The 20,564-nt window shown below is 35.1% G+C and overlaps 2 pseudogenes; one reads left to right on the top strand and one right to left on the bottom strand.

The window, feature by feature from the left end:
- Window positions 1-2,994: 2,994 nt before the first annotated feature.
- LOC111719697 lies at window positions 2,995-3,095 on the bottom strand (annotated as a pseudogene).
- An 8,652-nt stretch (window positions 3,096-11,747) lies between these two features.
- On the top strand, window positions 11,748-19,826 carry LOC105749826 (annotated as a pseudogene).
- Window positions 19,827-20,564: the final 738 nt, after the last annotated feature.

A 20,564-nucleotide genomic window follows, 5' to 3' on the forward strand; every position in this document is an offset into this window, starting at 1 on the left:
TCCAGCAGTCCCCTAATTATGTAGAAACAGGATTAGAATTTTCTGTTTAGTCCCTGGGAAATAGTGGGGATCCCTTAACTGGAAGTTGTCAACCCAAGGCTGGATGGCCATTTGTCAGGTTTACTATTATGTAGCAGGAATCCTTATTCAGACACGGTTTGGACCAGCTGGCTCTGTCATCTTTTCCATTCCTGAAATTTTCTGATTCTGAGGTTTCCAGATTCAGTCCCTGAGTAGGGTTGAATCACACCCTCTGGAGTCAACCGTGATGACAAACAAGAGAGTAAGTATTGAGGTTGTACTTTTGCTGTCAGTGGTGGCCCCACCTATCTGGGTACTCAAATGTTAAGCAAGCCTAAGGCATTTTGTTTACATTATTTTATTTTGAATTTTCTTTTTTTATTATGAACTCAACAAACATCAACAAACATGAATATTTTAATATACAAAAGACAAAAAGGGATTGTATATGGAACTTGAGCCTCTGTCACAAAGGGATTTTTTAAGAGTGTATATTACATTTAACATAATAGTAGAAAAACTGCCCTGCTTATGTCCCCTTCTGAACTTTCTTCTAATCTATTCTCAATTTGTTTACCATTCCACAGACTCTCTTATCTCTCTCTCTTTTTTTTTCATCTCAATTACTACCTATCAACTACCTCCTCAATTAGAAACCCTCTTGTGGCCTGCAAGTTTCTTCCTACTTTAGTCTATCCTTTCCAGAGCCTTTAAAGTGATTCTTCCTCCCCTCCCCCACTAAAGAACAGGTCTGACTATATAGATCTCCCACTTAAATCCATGAAACTCCCTATTATCTTTAGAATCAAATATAAACATCTCCAACTTTTAAATCCTTTTGGAACCTGGCCCTAATCCACTTTTCTATCTTTGTTATACATTACTCCCTTCATTTTGAAGTCTAGCAAAACTAACCTTGCAATTCTTCCCATTTCCTATCTCTATGCCCTTGTACTGACTGTTCTCAATTTCTAGAATACTTTGTGACCTCACCTCTATGTCTTAGAACCTCTTGTTTCTTTTAAAAAATTTAATCCCATATTTCACTTTCAACATTAGACCTTTGGACAGTTATGTGGCTCAATAGATAGAGTGGCAGGCTCAGAGTCAGAAAGACTAATTTTCTTTTTTAAAAGATTTTTTTCAAACCTTTTTATTTTCAAAACATATATATGGTTAACTTTTAACATTCACCCTTGCAAAACTTTGTGTTCCAAAAATTTCCCCTCCTTTTCCCCCATTCCCTCCCTTAGATAGCAAATAATCCAACATATGTTAAATATGTAATTATTCTATACATATTTCCACAATTATCATGCTGCACAAGAAAAATCAGATCAAAAAGAAAAAAATGAGAAAGAAAATAAAATACAAGCCAACTACAACAAAAAGACTGAAAATACTATGTTGTAATCCACATTCAGTTCCATAGTCTCCTCTCTGGATGCAGATGGCTCTTTCCATACAAGTCTACTGGAAACAGCCTGAATCACCTCATTGTTGAAAAGAGTCATTTTCGTCAGAATTGATCATCACAAAATTTTGTTGTTGCTATGTACAATGTTCTCCTGGTTCTACTCACTTCACTTAGCATCAGTTTATGTCATTCTCTCCAGTCCTCTCTGAAATCTTCCTGCTGATTGAGAAAGACTCATCCTTATAAGTTCAGATGTGGCCTTAGGTCACTGGATCTGTGATCCTGGCCAAGTCACTCAACCTTCACTTCAGTTAAGCCTTCTTTTCTCATCTGTAAAATGAGCTGGAAAAGGAAATGACAAAACACTCCACTATCTTTACCAAGAAAACCCCAAAGGGCATCACAAAAAGTTGGATTTGACAGGACAATAATAACCAAAAAATATGTTTGTTTGTTGTTTACCCCAATGGAATGTAAACTCCTTGAGAACAGGGGCTGTTTCACTTTTGTCTTCTATCCCCAGTACTTGAAGCTATACTAAGAATTTAGTAAACATTTGTTTATTTTTAAAATATAGTTAAAAAAAAAAACCCAGCTCAGTATATCCGAGACATGCCTGAAAATGTTTTTTCTCGTTCTACATCCCAAATCTTTCAACTCTCTTTCAAGAAAGTCTTGCTTCTTTGTCAGTCTTCTGATGTCCTGATTACTCACTCTGTTGATGAGAAATCTGATGCCATTCAGAATTGTTTCTCTTTATATTATTGTGGTTATGAAATAAATTATTCTTCTGCTTCTGTTAGCTTCACTTTGCATTAGTTCATTCAAGTTTTTCTAGGCTTTTGTGAACTCATTATATATGTCATTTCTTACAGCACAATGCTATTCCATGATATTCATATACCAGAATTTGTTCAGACATCTCCAACTGTTAAGCACTGATTTTGCCTCTGGTTCTTTGGTATGACAAAAAATACAATTATATATAATTTTATCAGTCTTATCTCTCTGTCCTTTGTATCTTTGATACATGTACTAGTAGTTTTTCTAGGTCAGATGATATGTATATTTGAGGGATGTAGCTTCAAAATGCTTTCCAGAATGACTGGACCAATTCAGTTCTACCATAATACATTAATTACTTTGATTAATTAATTATGTTGATATTATTTGTCTTCTAGTAGCCCCTCCAACAAATACCATTTTCTCTTTTTGTCACCTTCAACAATTAGATGGTTGTGAAGCTAAGTTTCAGAGTTTTAAAAATTTTTCATTTCTCTTTATTATTAGTGATTTGGAACATTATTTTCATGTAATTTTTGATGGGTTGAATTGCCTCATTGGAAACCTTCCTGTTTGTGCTCTTTTATCATTTATTGATTTGCTCTTATATTTGTATCAATTTCCTATATATTTTTGGGTATTAGACTTGCACCAAAGAAATTTGATATAAAGATTTTTCCTCAGTTAACTCTTCCATCTGATTCAAACTATATTGGTTTTTACTTCTGTAAAAAAACAACACTGCATACTTCAATTTTACATAATCAAGATCGAAAAATTTGGGATGCTTTGTGAATTTGTCTCATCCTTGCCCAAAGGCCATACTAATCTTCTTTATTTTAATTTAATATACTTATTACCAAAGCATGCATTATTAACTTCATTCCACACAATCTGTGGAAGTAAGTTTCAAGGCAAAGAGGTCTCTAAATTCAAAGAAGAGGTAGGCCTTTGGATATCAAACTTGTCATGATGGGATGGAAAGAATATCAAATTTAGCATCAGACATCCTAAGTCGGAATCACAGCTCTGCCACTTCCTAATTCTTACTCTCTTCTGATTCTTCACCCTTCCCTAGGCCCTACAATTTCAGTTAATTCTTTCAATCCCAGACTTCCTTAAGAAGGAAGTAATTCTTCTATCACTGATGTGGAGATTGTTGATTACTCAACTTCATGTATCCAAACATTGCCATTTATTTCAGTATTTTTATGAGTGCCATACCTTATGTGATGGGGCAGTTTTTAATTGGCCTTCAAAGCTGGACTATTCTGAAAACCAAAGGGCAGGTAATTACTAACAGATGGCTTTTTATATTGACAGCGTGGAATATGAAATCTCTGGGGGGGTGGGGAGAGCAATGCTATTAAAAATAGAAGACTCCCTTACTCTTTTTTACACAAATGGAGATGAAACACTGAATATGTTCTTCATCATCAATGGAAATGTAGGGATATAATTTTTGAAGCTGACATGAAATTCAGTCTTCTGAACCTTATTATCTCTCCTTGGTAGTATGTTTGCTATTATCAGAAGATTTAAAATTGAACTTCAAACTCCTCAGTGTTTGTTTCTGTGATGTTATATTTCATAGAATTACTGTATCTTGTTTCTAAAGCAAGATTCTTTTATTTTTTTATTTAATAGCCTTTTATTTACAGGTTATATGCATGGGTAACTTTACAGCATTAACAATTGCCAAACCTCTTGTTCCAATTTTTCCCCTTACCCCTCACCCCCTCCCCTAGATGGCAGGATGACCAGTAGATGTTAAATACATTAAAATATAAATTAGATACACAATAAGTATACATGAACAAAACGTTATTTTGCTGTACAAAAAGAATCAGACTCTGAAATATTGTACAATTAGCTTGTGAAGGAAATAAAAAATGCAGGTGGGCATAAATATAGGGATTGGGAATTCAATGTAATGGTTTTTAGTCATCTCCCAGAGTTCTTTCTCTGGGCGTAGCTGGTTCAGTTCATTACTGCTCCATTGGAAATGATTTGGTTGATCTCGTTGTAAAGCAAGATTCTTAATCTGAGATCCATAAACTCATTTTTTAAAAATTTAATAATTTACTATATTATTCAGATTTATTTTGTAATCTTGTATACTTTGTTTTATGAACTTGAAAATATAATTCTAAGAAGAGGTCCATATGCTTGACCAGATGCAAAGGAATTTATTACAAAAAAGAAGGTCAAGAATTACCTTTCCAAAGTAGGTAAGTGGCTCAGTGGGTAGAACACTGGTCCTGGAGTCAGGAGGATCTGAATTGAAATCTGGTCTCACATGCTTACTAGCTGGGTAACCTTGGTCAAGTCACTTAACCCTGTTTGCCTCATTTTCCTCAACTGTAAATTAGGGATAATGATAGCACCTATCTCCCAGGATTATTGTGAAGATCAAATGAGATAATATTTCTTAAGTACTTAGTGCATTTCCTGGCACATAGTTGGTTCTTAATAAATGCTTGTTTCCTCCTTTCCATTCACTTAATATAACCTTTTTTTTTCATGTTTTAGTTGACTTTATCTACAAGTTGCAATGTTTTCTCATCTTGTATTAACTGTGTACAAAACAGATAAAATGAAACACAATCAACAAGATGTAACTTTGGTAGAATAATATTAGGATACTATATAACTCACTTCTCTATTGTACTTTAAAGTTTAGAAAATACTTTTTTTAATAATAGCTTTTTATTTTCAAAATATTTGCAAAGATAGTTTTCAACGTTCACCCTTGCAAAACTTTGTGTTCCAAATTTTTCTACTTCTCTTCCTCCCATCGCCTCTCTTAGCAAGTAATCCAATATATGTTAAACCTGTGCAATTCTTCAGTACATTAATATAATCTCTTACTTCTGGAATTCCCTTTTAAAGATTCCTCACAGATCATCGGATCATAGATTTCAAGCCAAAAGAAACCTCAGAAGCCCTTTGCCTAATTCTCTCACTTTACAGATCAGGAAACTGCAGCTCAGGAAGGTTAAATTACTTGTCCAAAGTCATTCATATAGGTAGTTATACGAGTCACATTTCATTGTATGTTGTTATCTCCAGGCTCAGTCTAAGATATTTAGAAAGTACTATATTGTAAAGCAGTTCATATTATTGCTGGACAGTTCTAATTATTAGAACACTCTTCCTTAACTTTGAACTGAACCCTCCTTTCCTAAAATTTCTAATTCTGTCTTGTGGCCCAACCCTGAATAAACCTTCATCTTCTTCCACTTGGTAAGAACTTTAAATATTTGAAGTCCAGTATCACGCCTCCTTTCCCTCTCCCTTTCCATATGTCTTCTACAAGCTAAACATTCTCAGTTCCTTCAGCTGTTCTTTATACATCATGTTTTCCAGGCCCTCAGTGATTTTGGTCATTCTCCTCTGGACATGCTGCAATTTGCCAACATCCTTCTTACAATATTGTACCAAAAATCGAGCATAAGACTCCAAATGTCTTATGACCAGGATAGAATATAGTCTCTGGTATTCCCTGAGCAGGATCCAGTTATTTGAAACAAATTTATATTTACTCAGTCATTGCTCTTCCCCTGCTTATTGGTGCTCTTTTTCAGCATTACTGCATAAAATAATGCAATAAACAACTTCTTGGGAAATGAAGGGGGTGTGTGTGTATGTGTGTGTTTGCTCTGATTAATGGAGTTTCCAATTAATTGAGGACTAAAACCTATTTGTAAAACGCAATTATCCAAAACAAGCAGACTCTTGTATCCAAAACAGGGACCTCTTCTTGGTGTTTATTTTAGCTTTGCACAGTTATAATTGTTGATCTCTTAATCATAAAAATTTCAGAAATACCCTTGATTGGCTACAAATCTTCAATCTGGTAGCTGGGCCATCAATCATAGCATCATCATGTGTTGAACGAGGCCCCATAAAAATACAAAGTTCAAATCATGGCTGATGATTTAAGTTGAACAGAATAAATCTAGAGGGAAAAATAAAATCTTCCCTTCAGAGTTTTCACAGGTAGGAAGCAGAAGGCAAGGGGACACAAGCCTTCCCCACCCCCCAGCTGCTCCCAGGAATAGGCCTCAAGCAGCTGTTGCCAGGCCAGCCCCTGGCTCATCCTCCCTGGGGAGCAGGGGACCATCTGTTCTGGGAGAGACCACAAACCATCCCGTCTGCCTTGCTCTTCCAGTACCCCTACCCTCCTCCCCACTTTCCCAACTACTCTGTATGTATGAAAAAAAGCTGTATTAATTATGGCTCACTGTATTGTTGTAGTGCCATGTAGGAACGTGGAAAGACCATGGGTCTGATCCGAACTTCCATGTTCTACTCTTAGTAATTGCTAAGTGGGTGATAATGGACAAATCAACTCACCTTTGTCAGTCTCACTTTCCTTGCTCATTAAATGGTCAAAGCATTGTAGTATTAAAACTGGAAGTGACCTTGGAGATCTAATCCAGATCCTATATTTTATTTTTTTCAGCTATATGACTCATTTTATATTCCTCTAAGGGTTTAGGAATCTTAATGAACAGATAAATTCTTTCTGTGAACTTTGGACAAGGCCTGGAGCAAAACTGAGCTTTTAATGCCTCACAGGATCAATCAATCAATCAACATTTATTAAGTTCCTACTACATGCCAGACGCTGTGCAAAGGATCACCTTCTCAGCACCTTGTTGCATACTGCACAACTCACATAATATCGTAGTCTCATCTATAGCTTGGGCAGACCATAGGAGTCTGAGATCTGGCTTGCCTAAGCTGCCAGGTGGCTTCCATGGTGTTGCAGATGCCAACTTTCTTGATGGGCATGTAGCAGGTGAGTATAGTTGGTGCGCCAGCTGGGCTGCGTGCCTAGGATTTCTTCTATTGTTGGTCATCGTGTGATCAAGAAGCCAAAAGATTAATCCCCTAGCTTTAATGAAAAGGAAATTGAAACCAAAAGAGAGAAGATATCTTGCTGAAGATCTCAGGTAAAGTAACAGAGCCAAGGTTTGATTCTGACTCAGAATCAAGTGTACTTTTTTATTACTATGTTTCCCCATTCAGTGGTTTGTTGTAAGGAAAATACTTTGAAAAAATCCATCTGGGAGGCAAAATAGATAGAGTTCTGATCCCATCTTGGAAAAACTTGAGTTCAGATCTCACTTGAGATATATATCAGCTATGTGATCCTGGATAAGTCACCGCTCAGAACTTCAGTTTCCTCTTTTGTAAAATAGAACTTAACCCAGAGAGTTATTTTTAAATCAAATAAAACAAGTAAAAAGCTTCAAAACTATAAAGAGCTATATAAAAGCTATATTAAAGTGTTATGGGATTATTCATTTTTTCCTCTAATTAAGAAATTGTCCTACCTTGCCTCAGTGTCTTCAAGGGCTAGAGCTGCTGATTAAACTTGAATCCTGTCCAATTAGTTGAAAGAGAAAACTAGTTTATGATAAATAACAGTGCATTTCACTTTACTTGATTTCATGAAGGACTTTTCAGGTTTTTTAAAGAGCATCCTGCTCATCATTTCCCATAGAAAGATAATATTCCATCATAATCACATAGCAAGTTGCCAACTACTTTAAGAAAAAATTCTGATGTGTATATAGAAGAGTTTCCTTCAGGATGGTGTTAAAAAAATTTAAGGAATGATAGAGCAGTTCAGAGGATAAGATTCTAAAGGCAGAAACTCCCCAAACCCTTTAAAGTGACTTTTTTTCTTTCTTTCTGAGAATATGTCAGATAAGTGCTAGGGAAAGCCTAGACATTATGGTAGACTGACATATGAGCAGACCTGTGTTTGCTTTGCAAATATTTCACTGTGGTAATACTGGGTCACAGGAGCTGCAGGATGGTACAGGACTGGAGGGGATTGGGGGTAGAGCCACAAGCAAGAGTCAAGCTAGTCTATGCATGGGGTCATGGCCAGGTGATCAGCTATTCTCGGAGGCATGTAAATACACTTGGGCCAGAGGGGACAGGCAGGAAACAGATTCCCCCCAAACAGACAAGGCAAACATCTCCCGAGTCAGACAAAACAGGAAGGCATGGTCTGATAGTTGATTCTGAGTCAAAAAGCCAGAGTCAGATTCAGGGCCTGGGATCAAATCTGAGGAAAAAAAGTAGAAAATGGATTGTGTCAGGGTCCTTGGATTCATGGTACATACCAGCAGCACAGAGTCATATGTATTGGTTCAAAAACCAAGGAGTACCATCCTAATCTTGTATCCTGCAATGTATATTATATGGAGATCAGAAACAAAAGTTGTGTAGATTTAGAGATGGGAAGAGGTAAAATTTCCCTCACAGCTTCTTAATAGCACCTGATTTTATCTTAGCAACTGGGTTAAATCAAAACAAGTCAAGTCAAGTCAAGAAATGCCTATTCTGTTCTGGGCAACATGCTAAATTCTAAGGGTACAGAGAAAGGCAAAAAACCTTAAACAAACAAACCCAAACCTACTCTATTCCCTCAAGGATTTCATATGGATTCCCTATGTATAGCACTTCTCCTGCCAGATCTGAAGATAGTAGATAGGGCAATTATGAATACCCATTCTTTTTTATTGTTGGAAGTTTTGTTTTAATTATTCTTTTTTATTAAAGTTTTTATTTTCAAAACATATGTTTGGATAATTTTCAACATTCATCCTTGCAAAACATTGTGTTCCAAATTTTTTCCCTTCCTTCTCCCATCCCCTCCCCTAGATGGCAAGTAGTTCAATATATGTTAAACATGTGCAATTCTTCTATACATATTTCCACAAATATCATGTTGAACAAGAAAAATCAGATCAAAAATGAAAAAAAAGAAAAAGAAATAATTCAAGCAAACAACAACAAAAAGAATGAAAATGCTATCTTGTGATCCACACTTAGTTCTCACAGTCCTCTCTCTGGGTGCAAATGGCTCTCTTCATCACAAAACCATTAGAACTGGCCTGGATCATTTCACTGTTGAAGAGAGCCATGTCCATCAGAATTGATCAACATATAATCTTGCTGTTGCCCTGTATAATGATCTCCTAGTTCTGCTCATTTCACTTATCATCAATTCATGTAAATTTTCCCAGGCTCTCTGAAATAATCCTTTTGGATTATCAACCATTCTGAGGGACTTTGGGCTCAAAGACTTAACCTAGCTAGAAAATAGCAGAGCTGAGATTTTTAAACCCAAGTTTCTGTTACTTTGTTTTTAGCCTTTTATTTTCAAAATACATGTAAAGATAGTTTTCAGCATTCATCCTTGCAAAACCTTATTCCATTTTTTTCTCCTTCCCTTCCAATATATATTAAGCATGTGCAATTCTTCTATACATATTTCCACAATTATGAGAAAAAACAAAAAGCAAGCAAACAACAATAAAAACATGAAAATACTATGTTGTGATTCACATTCAGTTCCTTTCTAGATGCAGATGGTTCTCTCCATCACAAGTCTATTAAATTTGGCCTGAATCACCTCATTGTTGAAAAGAGTCATATCCATCAGAATTTATCATTATATATTCTTCTTGTTACTAGGTACCATGTTCTCTTGGTTCTACTCACTTCACTTAACATCAGTTCATATAAGTTTCTCAGGCTTTTCTGAAATCATCCTGCTGTTCATTTCTTATAAAACAATAATATTCCATAACAGCCATATATCATAACTTATTCAGCCATTCTCCAATTTATGTAATACAGATCTTTTTAAAAAATATTTTCAATTCACAGAACAAAACAAGCATTTTCCTAACACAATATAATTAAAAAATGATTGTACATTAAATTACAAATCTATTACCTCCAAATATGCAACAAAATTATTATGTATATTTCTTCCCTTGTTTTTTCTTCTCTCTTCTCCCCATCCTACCTTAGAGACAGCTACCCTTGGATATGAATAGGGGTGTGTGTGTGTGTGTGTGTGTGTGTGTGTATATATATATATAGATAGAGAGATATAGATATAGATATATATTTAACCCAGGTCTCTTGACCTGGGTCTAGGGAATGACTTTTGCCTCTTTTTCTCTCCCTAACATTAGTCACAGAGCTTGGCACATAAGTGTTTATTAAATTGAATTGAATTCTACAATGCTAACTTTCTAATTTTATTTCAGTAGATTTTTCTTTCCAAAATAGTTTCATGTTTTCTTAACAGCAGCCTGTTCTGATAAATAGAGCAAGATTTCACTCTGAGATTCCCCATGTTGGAGAGAAGGAAGACTCAGAGAGTTAAAATAAAATATTTTAAAACATAATTAAATTTTTTTATTTTAAATTTTTCATAATTTTAAAAACACTTAAAATTTTTTAATTAAAAAGTTTATTTGATTAAAAAATAATATAATTTTAGTATAAACACCATCTAGTGGTCAACTGGATAGTCAGCATCTAAAGTTGACCTGAGTAATAAAAAGTAGTTAAAAGACTAGGGGTTTAATAGCTTGACTTCAAATGTTTAAAGGACAGGCTATAGTATGAATAATGATCATATCCTAAAAAGTTTAATTCTTATGGATTTAAATTAACAATAGCTTCCAAATTAGGGTCTAAGATGATTTCAGGGGCCAGCCCTTCCCTTTCTCCAAATATCTGCACCCTTCCCCCCATCATAGCTAAAAATCCTTTATCAGAAAACACACTTTTCATAATGACAAATGTCAGACTGTAAGCCCACCTCCCCTTTATTCCTAGCATTGTGTAATTGGTTAAGGTAACTGGAAAACTTGCATTGAGATTTATTTTCAAATGGTGTATCCCTGAAATGTTGTTCTGTTTGTGTACTCGTATTGCTCATAAGAGAACATTGTGTTTTAAGTTGTCCAGACCTGTCATCAAAAGAGACAGTGTGTTACTAAAGTATTATGTGGAAATCTTTTCTGTGACTAGGAGAGGGAAAGAGTAGCAGAAGCATGGCCAAACCTGTACACAGAGAGCAGAGGTCTCATGGAACCAAATCTGGCACCAGCCTGAACCTGAAGATTCTCTGATTCAACAGTAATTTAACCAACATTTCAGTGCTACCTATGCACAGAAGAGACAGTTTAGCATATGTATAGACAACTAAATTTGAAGCAGAAAGATCTGGGATCTCACTTCTGATATTTACTCTGACTCTGGACCAATCATTTATAGAAGATGTGTTTTCTGATAAAGGAATTTTAGCCATGATAGGGGGAAGGGTGCAGATATTTGGAGAAGGGGAAGGACTGTCCCCTGAAATCATCTTAACCCTGATTTGAAAGCTAGGGCTAATTTAAATCCATAAGAAATTTTTTAGGATGTGGTCAATTCCTTGATCTTAATATTATATTCACACCCTACAAATTCCAGGAAACTCCTTAAGTCCAGAAGGTTCTGACCTACATGGGGGGAGTTTACTTACTTAAGAATTCCATTTGCCATTGAAATTACAGGTCCAGGCTCTCTCTCTAACTATATGCAGGTTGCTGAGTTAGATTCTGGGCATACAAAGATGGAAAAATGACATAATTCTTGACCTCAGCTTATAGTTTAATAGAAAAACTGCATATTTTCTGGTCAGCTGAATGGGACAATGGACAGTGTGCTGAGTCTGGAGCCACGAAGACTCATGTTCCGGAGTTCAAATCAGGTCTCAGACACTTACTAGCTTTGTCACCTCTGGGCAAGTCTACTTAACCTTGTTTCCCTCAGTTTCCTTATCTATAAAATGAGCTGGAGAAGAAAATGGCAAACCATTCCAGTGTCTCTGTCAAGAAAATGCCAAATGGTGTCAGAATGAGTTGGACATGGCTGAAAAATAACTGAAGACAACAATGTGCCAGATACCGTGCTAAATACTGGAGATATAAAGGCAAAACAATTCCGTGCCCTCAAGGAGATTATGTTCTAGTGATAAATGTGTGTGTGTGTGTGTGTGTGTGTATACATGAATACATCCTTATATATTTTGTATACACACACAAATGTATGGGTTAGATGGAAGATAGTATCTGGAGGGAAGATCCTAGAAGCTACAGTTAGAGTAAAGAAAGACTTTTGAAGAAGATAAAATTTGATCCAACTCTTGCAGGATGCCAGAAAAACTAAGAAGTGGAGGTGAGGAGCCTTAGTATTCCAGGTATGAAGGACAGCTAGTGCAGAGGTACAAAAGTGGGAGATGAGGTGTCATGAAAGAGGAACAGCAAAGAGACTAGTGCAGTAGGATGGTAAAAGTCATGGAGGAGAATAAAATGTAAATAGGTGGAAAAATAGGAAGAGTCTATGTTACAAAGAGCTTTAAATCCCCAACAGAGGGCTTTGTGTTTGATCTTGGAAGTAATAGGGAGCTACTGGGGTTTCCTGAGCAGGAAGTACCATGAGTAGACATATATTTTATAAAAATCACATTGGCAGCTAAGTTGAGGATGGATTGATGTGGGAGAGGACTTGAGATGCCAGATAACAATAGATTTGGGATGGAAAGTCCCATCTGTATTCAGAGAGAGAATTATGGAGACTGAATGTGGATCAAAGCCTAGTATTTTACCTTTTTGTTGTTATTGTTGTTTATTTTACTTGTTTTTTCCTTTCTTATAATTTTCCCCTTTTGATCTAATTTTTCTTGCACAGAGTGACAGATGTGGAAATATGTTTAGAAGAACTGAATGTGCTTAACATAAATTGGATTGCTTACTATCCTGGGAAAGGAGGAGAGGGGGAGAGAGAGAAAAAAATGTAGAACACAGGATTTTGCAATGATGAATGTTGAAAACTATCTTTGCATGTATTTGGAATAATAAAATACTATGAAAATGTGGAGGGAGAGGAATTTGAGATGCCAGGATCATCACATCCAACTTAAGAGAGAAATTAGGCAGAAACACACATTTGAGAGTTATCTGTGTATCTGCAATCATGATGAAAATTCAAGCCAAGAAGTTATATCACCAAAACGTAGAAGAAAAGGATGTGGATGAAGAATTGACCACTTTATATAGCAACTGAGGTTGCTGCTAATATTTGAAGGAGCATAGATGCCTAAATAAAAAAGGGATTAAAGAGGGGACACTTGACTGCTTGATTGATAGACCACAATGTGTAATTCAGGCAAAGAAGCCTTGATCAGCTGGATCAATTCAAGGTAGTGCCTATCCTCATTGCCCAAGGTATCCTCTATGCCTATCTTTCCTTACCAATGGCTAAGAAAATTAAGTGTAGTATACCACAATTCAGATATGGTAGAGATAAAATTAATTTTATGGGAAGTCCTGCTCAAATAATTATCTATACCATCTGTGGTACTGTGTAAACTCCAACTTTCGCCATTAAAATTTGCCATTGCTCTGACTGGAAAAATTAGAGAAAATGCAACAAACAACTTTAAAAAGTATTTACCAATAAGAAATGGCAGAAAACATCAGCACAAAAAACCATAATGAATTATTCATCAATATTGTTACTTTTACTTGCTAGTCTATATTATTGTTTTCTCAAAAGAATTCACAGTTAGTTTTCTTTTGGTTTGTGTTTTCTTTTTCAACATGGATAATATGGAAATGTTTTGTAGTACTACACATGTATAATCTGCATCAAATTGCTTGCCTTCCGGGGGAAGGAGGAAGGAGGAAAGAAAGAAGAGAATTATGAAGTCATATTTTTTTAAATTAACTTTTTTTGTTTATATGTACTTAAGGGGAAAATAAAATAAAAATTAAATGAAAAAAATCACACATTTGCCAAATCCCTTTTTTTAAATTAAAGCTAAGATGCATTTAAAATAATAGGACAAGCATGAAAAATCAAAACAACATAATAAATATAAACTTTCCCAATTTCTATTATAGATTGTTGTTCAAATTTTATTTTGACCTTATTTCCTTTTAATCTTCTGTATCCTCTTGAATGATCTTTGGATTGTAAATACTTCCATAAGATTATTATCTATTATTCAATAGTCTTATTTACATAAATTTCACAGATACACCCCCCCAAAAAAAATCCCAAAACAAAACACTACAGTATGTGTAACCATGAAAATTCTACACATTGACCATATTAAATCAAAAATCTAAAAAGTAAGATTAAAAATAATTTTGCTTGGATATGCATATTTGTTTTTGTTTTTCAGTGGGGGAGTTGGGAAGTAGATAAAATAAATACTTGTTACTTGAAAAAAGACATTACCTATTTGAAAACATTAAAGTCATTTAAAATAAATTAATTTTCTTTTTAAGGATTCACTTCAGAATATAAAGGAGGAAAGGAACCTGAATCAATTAGGCAAATAAGAATTCATGATAGATTATTTTGTTTTACTCGATAAGGCAGCCTATTTTGTGTAATGTTTTGTAATAAAAGTTTAAACAAATCTTGTCTGGCCAGGATAAGCAAAATAAATATAGGCACGTTCCTGAGGGAAAAAAAGAAAGGCAATGAGGACTGAATGAGTGGTGAGAAAGGGTAGGCAATGAGTGTAGTCTTTCCAGAAGTATAGCAGTGGAAGTGAGAAGAGGTCTGTTCAATAGGTGATAGGGAAATTGTAACTCATCCTGTTTGAAATGTATTTTCAGGTAATAGTTAGACCTAAGAAGTTGATGCTCTAGTTTCTGGTGAAGTGAAACAGGTCATTCAAGATATATAGCTGCCAAATATTTAAAGAAAAACTTAATTGGAGAACTAAGTTAAGATAAGAATTATAAGACAATAAATAGAGTGGGGACAGTCCTTAGGGACCACCTAATATAACACCTTCATTTCACAAATAAGAAAAGTGGGGTCCAGGGTTGCAAGGCAAAATTTCCTTTTTCTATCACACTACTTCTTAGCACATTAGATAATTAAATGAGAAAGATTTCCAGCTGTGAATATAGCTTCTTGTTGTTTTCAAGGGGAAACTGTCCATTTAAGTTGAGATAATCACCCGTTAGAAGCTTATTTTTATTATTATTATTATTATCAGTTTTTAATCTTTTCTTGATCCTTACCTTCTTTCTTGTATGACAGAATGTGTTTCTCAATGTGGAGGAAGAATAAATGAATTTATGGCAAGAAATGAGAGGAAATTAACTGCTCCATTCTTACTCATTTCTCAGGTCTCTATCTGGAGGAAAAATTATTGGAATTTTGCCGGAAAGAGTTGCCAGAATAAATGATTCCCATTAGCTAAAAGTAGGCTTAATAATGATGCAGCTTCCTAAGAATGTCCAAAAAGATCTCCTTTGGGCAGGGTTGGAGGAAAAATGGCAGATCTAAAAAAGAGCAACAAAAATAAGGATTTACAAAAAGGCTAGTTACCCAAAAGCTGGAATTTTGAGTTTCAAGGAACACTGGGAAACTTATAATAAAGTAAACTAACAGTTTCTATTGGACTGTGAGAAGTTATGTTTAGTACTGAATGTCATTCTGAATGGCTAGATCATGAAATCTTTAACAGTTTAATATGAAATCAAATATTTACTAAAGAAAATGTTTATGAAATCTTTACTTCATGCAGAACACCATGATAGTTGCTTGAAGAGGCACAGAAATTAAATAAAATTCAGGTATTGTTTCCATGGGACTCCCCCATCTAGGGGGTTGTGATACATAATTAATTAGCTATATTTCAGAATAATTCATGGTAAGTGCATAAGAGAGATAAACTAACTCCTTTGTGAGGTATAAAGAAAGAAATGAGATTAATGCCTAGGATCATCAGGGTAGGTTTCATGAAGGAGCTGAGAGTTGAGGATAGCCCACTTCAAAAGGTGGTGATTTGGAGGAGGATATTCCAGATGTGGGATTGGTGTGAGCAGAATATGAGAATCAGGATAACACGATTCTTCTGTGAGAGTGACTAGTGGTCTAGCTTGATTGGAACATAGTAAGGTTGAGGGAGATGAGTAAAATATATCAGTACCCCGGTCAGGGGTAGCCAAGAAGAAGACTACAAAGAAGCTGAGTAAGCACTATACCAAGGGACAGAGCTAAAGGCTTGCATCTAAGTCCACCTATAGATTTTATGAACAATGATAGTATATAGTGGGGCATGTAAGAAGGAAAACAAATTGATATCAGTGATGATAGAAGTAGTTTGGAAATAACTGAGAAGATGTGGCCATTTTGGAAGTGTGATTCAGATCCAGATGAGTTAAAGTGTGGGAAGGGCACACTGCATTGTTGGGATACCTAAGAGCCTTCACTGTGATGGGTGTGTGTGTGTATGCCTTTCTCAGGATATCAGCTCTTGGGAAGTTGGCTCAACCTCTGTGAGTGTCTTTGTTTCCACTTCTCCTGGGTACCTTGTGTGCTGTTCTTAGATTTATAATCCTGCTAGCTCGGTGTCAGCTCTCCATTATTAGACAAGTATAAAATAATAACACCTTTAACTCTTCTGAAACAGCACCCATCTGAGATGCTGTTCCATTAATTCTGAGGTGGTTTGAGAGGCATAGACATAATAGTTTGCCAGAACTCTAGATCTGATTTCCCTTTCTTTTCTTTCATCGAAAAGCTTTGCATAGATTGTTCACTGATTCATTTCATGGCTATATTAGTTACAAAGATAGTAGGATTTGCCCACTCATTGTCACTGTGGTTTCCTCCACAAGAATGTAAGCAGCTGCATTCTCTTTTGAGTTTGCTCTTACATCACCACCCACATTCAAGAGACAATGAGAACAAGCACTGGTTTTTCCTGGTCTATGTGAATGAGTACTTAAGTCACAATCTCACCCTTTTAGGATATATCTGATGTGGGTGGCCTTTTTGATAAGGAGCTGCTCTCATTTAGGCAGTTCTGGGGAAAAAAAAGTGTCTGTCCCCTTTGGGAGATCATAAGTCCTTGAAGTATGAGAAAGAATCCTGCTGTTATGGAGAAAAGATCATGCTCTGAAGTCAGATAGAATTGGCCTTAAGCATTATCAGCATCTTTCCTCCCCCAGTTAACAATATTTTATTTTTTTAAGAATTTTCAAGATTCTGAGTTCCAAATTTTGTCTCCTTCCTTCTTTTCCCTCCCCACCCCAAGACAGCAGGCAATTTGATATAGGTTATACAATTATAAACATTTTAAACATGTTTCCATATTAGTCAAGCTGTGAAAGAAAAATCAGAACAACAAAAAGCATGAGGGAGAAAAACAACAAAAAAAGTGAAAATTGTATGCTTCATTCTGTCCTCACTCTTTTTTTTTTTTTAATAGCTTTTTATTTACTAGTTATATGCATGGGTAATTTTACAGCATTAACAATTGCCAAATCTTTTGTTCCAACTTTTCCCCTCTTTCCCCCCATCCCCTCCCCCAGATGGTAGGTTGACCAATACATGTTAAATATGTTAAAGTATAAATTAAATATAAGTATACATGTCCAAACAATTATTTTACTGTACAAAAAGAATTGGCCTTTGAAATAGTGTACAATTAGCCTGTGAAGGAAATAAAAAATGCAGGCAGACAAAAATATAGGGATTGGGAATTCTATGTAGTTGTTCATAGTCATCTCCCAGAGTTCTTTCGCTGGGTGTAGCTGGTTCAATTCATTACTGCTCTATTGGAGCTGATTTGGTCCATCTCATTGCTAAAGATGGCCATGTCCATCAAAACTGATCATCATATAGTATTGTTGTTGAAGTATATAATGATCTCCTAGTCCTGCTCATTTCACTCAGCATCAGTTCATGTAACTCTCTCCAGGCCTTTCTGAAATCATCCTGCTGGTCATTTCTTACAGAACAATAATATTCCATTGTACTCATTCTTTGTAGCTCTTTCTTTGAACATGGATGGCATTTTTCATCATAAGTCTATTGGAATTGTCTTGGGTCATTGTATTACTGAGAAGAGCTAAGTCTATCATAGTTGAACATTATACAATTTTGCTGTTACTGTGTACACGTATTATTAACATCAGTCATATTCACTGAATGACTGTGTACAAATAACTTTGGACTAAATTTATTATGTTAGGTGTTTTTGAATATATATTTATATATATGCATACATACACTCACACATATATTATCAATAATTGGGGAATTCTTCCAAAGTCATATGAATTTCCTTGAGAGGCAGTTGGTTCCTGACCACTGGAGGTGTACAATTGTCAGTGATATTGTAGAAGAATGGTATAAGTTGTACTAGATGGCTTCTGAGATGCCTCCTATATCACTGGGACTAATTCTGTCACTCCTCTTGAGGAAAAAACTTCTGTAACATGTTTAAGGTCAGATTCATTAAAACCAAGGAATATATATTTATAATTTATTTCTTCTAGAATAATTTATTATATAAGTTTATTGTTAATATTAAATATATTATCAACAATTATAATTACATAATAAAATATGCAATATAATATAACATGATAAAATAAAATATATTATATTAAATTATAAACATAAAATTAATATATTATAAATATATAATATAATTTATTATAAGTACATATTTATATGATTATGTATTTGTATGAATATATCATTTTATTATTTAAAATTGCATCATAACGTGTTTGCAAAGAAAGTGGTCTTCCAGTACAACATAAAGATACAATGTAATCAGAGAGAGCTGTAGTTAACAGACATAATTGGAGAGTTTAAGACATTTTCAAGCGCAGTTTTAAATAGTTATCTCTGGTTTGTTATTAATATGCAAAGTTACAGGTTTAAATATAAAATTATCAAATGGCAAAATGACCTATACATGGGCAAAAGTAGAGGAACCTAGTCATAATTGATTGAATGAGTAGCGTCCCTTCCATCTAAGGTTTTACCAAGAGCTGTGGTTCCTAAAATTTTCCAAGTACAAATACCCTTTAAAATATTACAATATTGGCCACTGCTGCCACACAGAGACCACTGAATCCCCTGTCCATCCTTCATCTGCTGCCACTCACTCTGGGCACAGATCATTCAATTGTGGATAAAAATGAGCTGGTACAGAAGGCCAAACTGAGCAGGATAAGAGATATGATGACACAGCAACCTGCATGAAGTCTGTAACTGAGAAAGGAACTGAATTATCCAGTCAGGAGAGGAATCTTCTTTCTGTTGCTTTAAAAAATGTTATAGGGACCCGAAGGTCATCTTGGAGGGTTTTTTCAAGTATTGAGCAAAAGACAGAAGGTCCTGAGAAAAAACAGCACATGGTCCCAGAATACAGAGAGAAAATTGAAACTGAACTAAGAGAATGATGATATACTGTCTCTCTTAGAAAAGTTCTTGATTCCTAATATTCCATAAGCAAAAAGCAAAGTTTTCTATTTGAAAATGAAAGGAGACTACTACCGTATAATATGAGATTGCTGCTGGCGATAACAAGAAAGGAATAGTGGAGCAGTCACAACAAGCTTATCAAGAAGCTTTGGAATCAGCAAAAAGAGAGGCAACCAATGCACTCCTTAAAAAAAGGGTCTGGCCTTGAATTTCCGTATTCTGTTATGGGATCCTGAACTCTTCAGAGAAAATCTGTTCTCTTACAAAGTCAACTTTTGATGAAATCCTTGCTGAACTTAATACATTAAGTGAAGAATCATAAAAAGACAGCACACTAATAATGCAATTACTGAGACAACTTGACATTGTGGACATTGGGCAGCCAAGGAGATGAAGTTAAAGCTGAAGAAGGGGAGAATTAATCAACCTTCCAACTTTTGTCTGCCTCATTCTAAAATTTACACAGTAGACCATTTGTCATCCCATGATATCCCACAAATAGTTTTTGTTTACGGTTTATGATAGGTTTATGTTACTTCTATTTGGATTACTATATTTTCCATGGGGTTTTTATGTTTAATATTAGGGAAGTAGAGCCAGTTAACATTTGGGGAGTTATCTGTTTTCATCTGAGGTGACCAATATGGGGATATGGAATTTTTATACACATTTTACATGTTTGGCATAGTACTTTTGGTACCCTATGATTTCACAAGGCCAGTGTTAAAACAGATTCCATGTTTAAGCAAAGAAAATTACCTATATATTAGCCTGTCATGGTAGGAGGATAAAGCGATAATTGGTTTCAGCCACAGGTGTAATTATTGTGGGTACTTTAGAATTGGAGCACTCATGGCTGTGGTAGAAACAGATGTCCCATAGATATTACATGTCATTCACATGTCATTCCAGGTGAATCTCTGGAATACACAGTCTTTACATGTGCACTTTTATGATTGCAGTTGCAAAAGTGTTCCTTAAGACAAAGTTTTAACCCAGTCAATTTACTCTGTAGAAGGGTGGATGCAATTCACATTACATTATTTGTAAAGTTACCTGAAATTCGCTTTCATTATTTTTGCTACATTCATTTTATTTGTATTTAAATGGTTTGGGTGACCTAGGAACAAATGTAAAGATTGTAAAGATGCAGTAAAAATCAATTGCTTGATATTCATAAAGTCACTGTATTTCAAGCACAACAGTAAAACAAAAA

Source organism: Sarcophilus harrisii, chromosome 3 (assembly GCF_902635505.1).
Source record: "Sarcophilus harrisii chromosome 3, mSarHar1.11, whole genome shotgun sequence".
Lineage (NCBI taxonomy): Eukaryota > Metazoa > Chordata > Mammalia > Dasyuromorphia > Dasyuridae > Sarcophilus > Sarcophilus harrisii.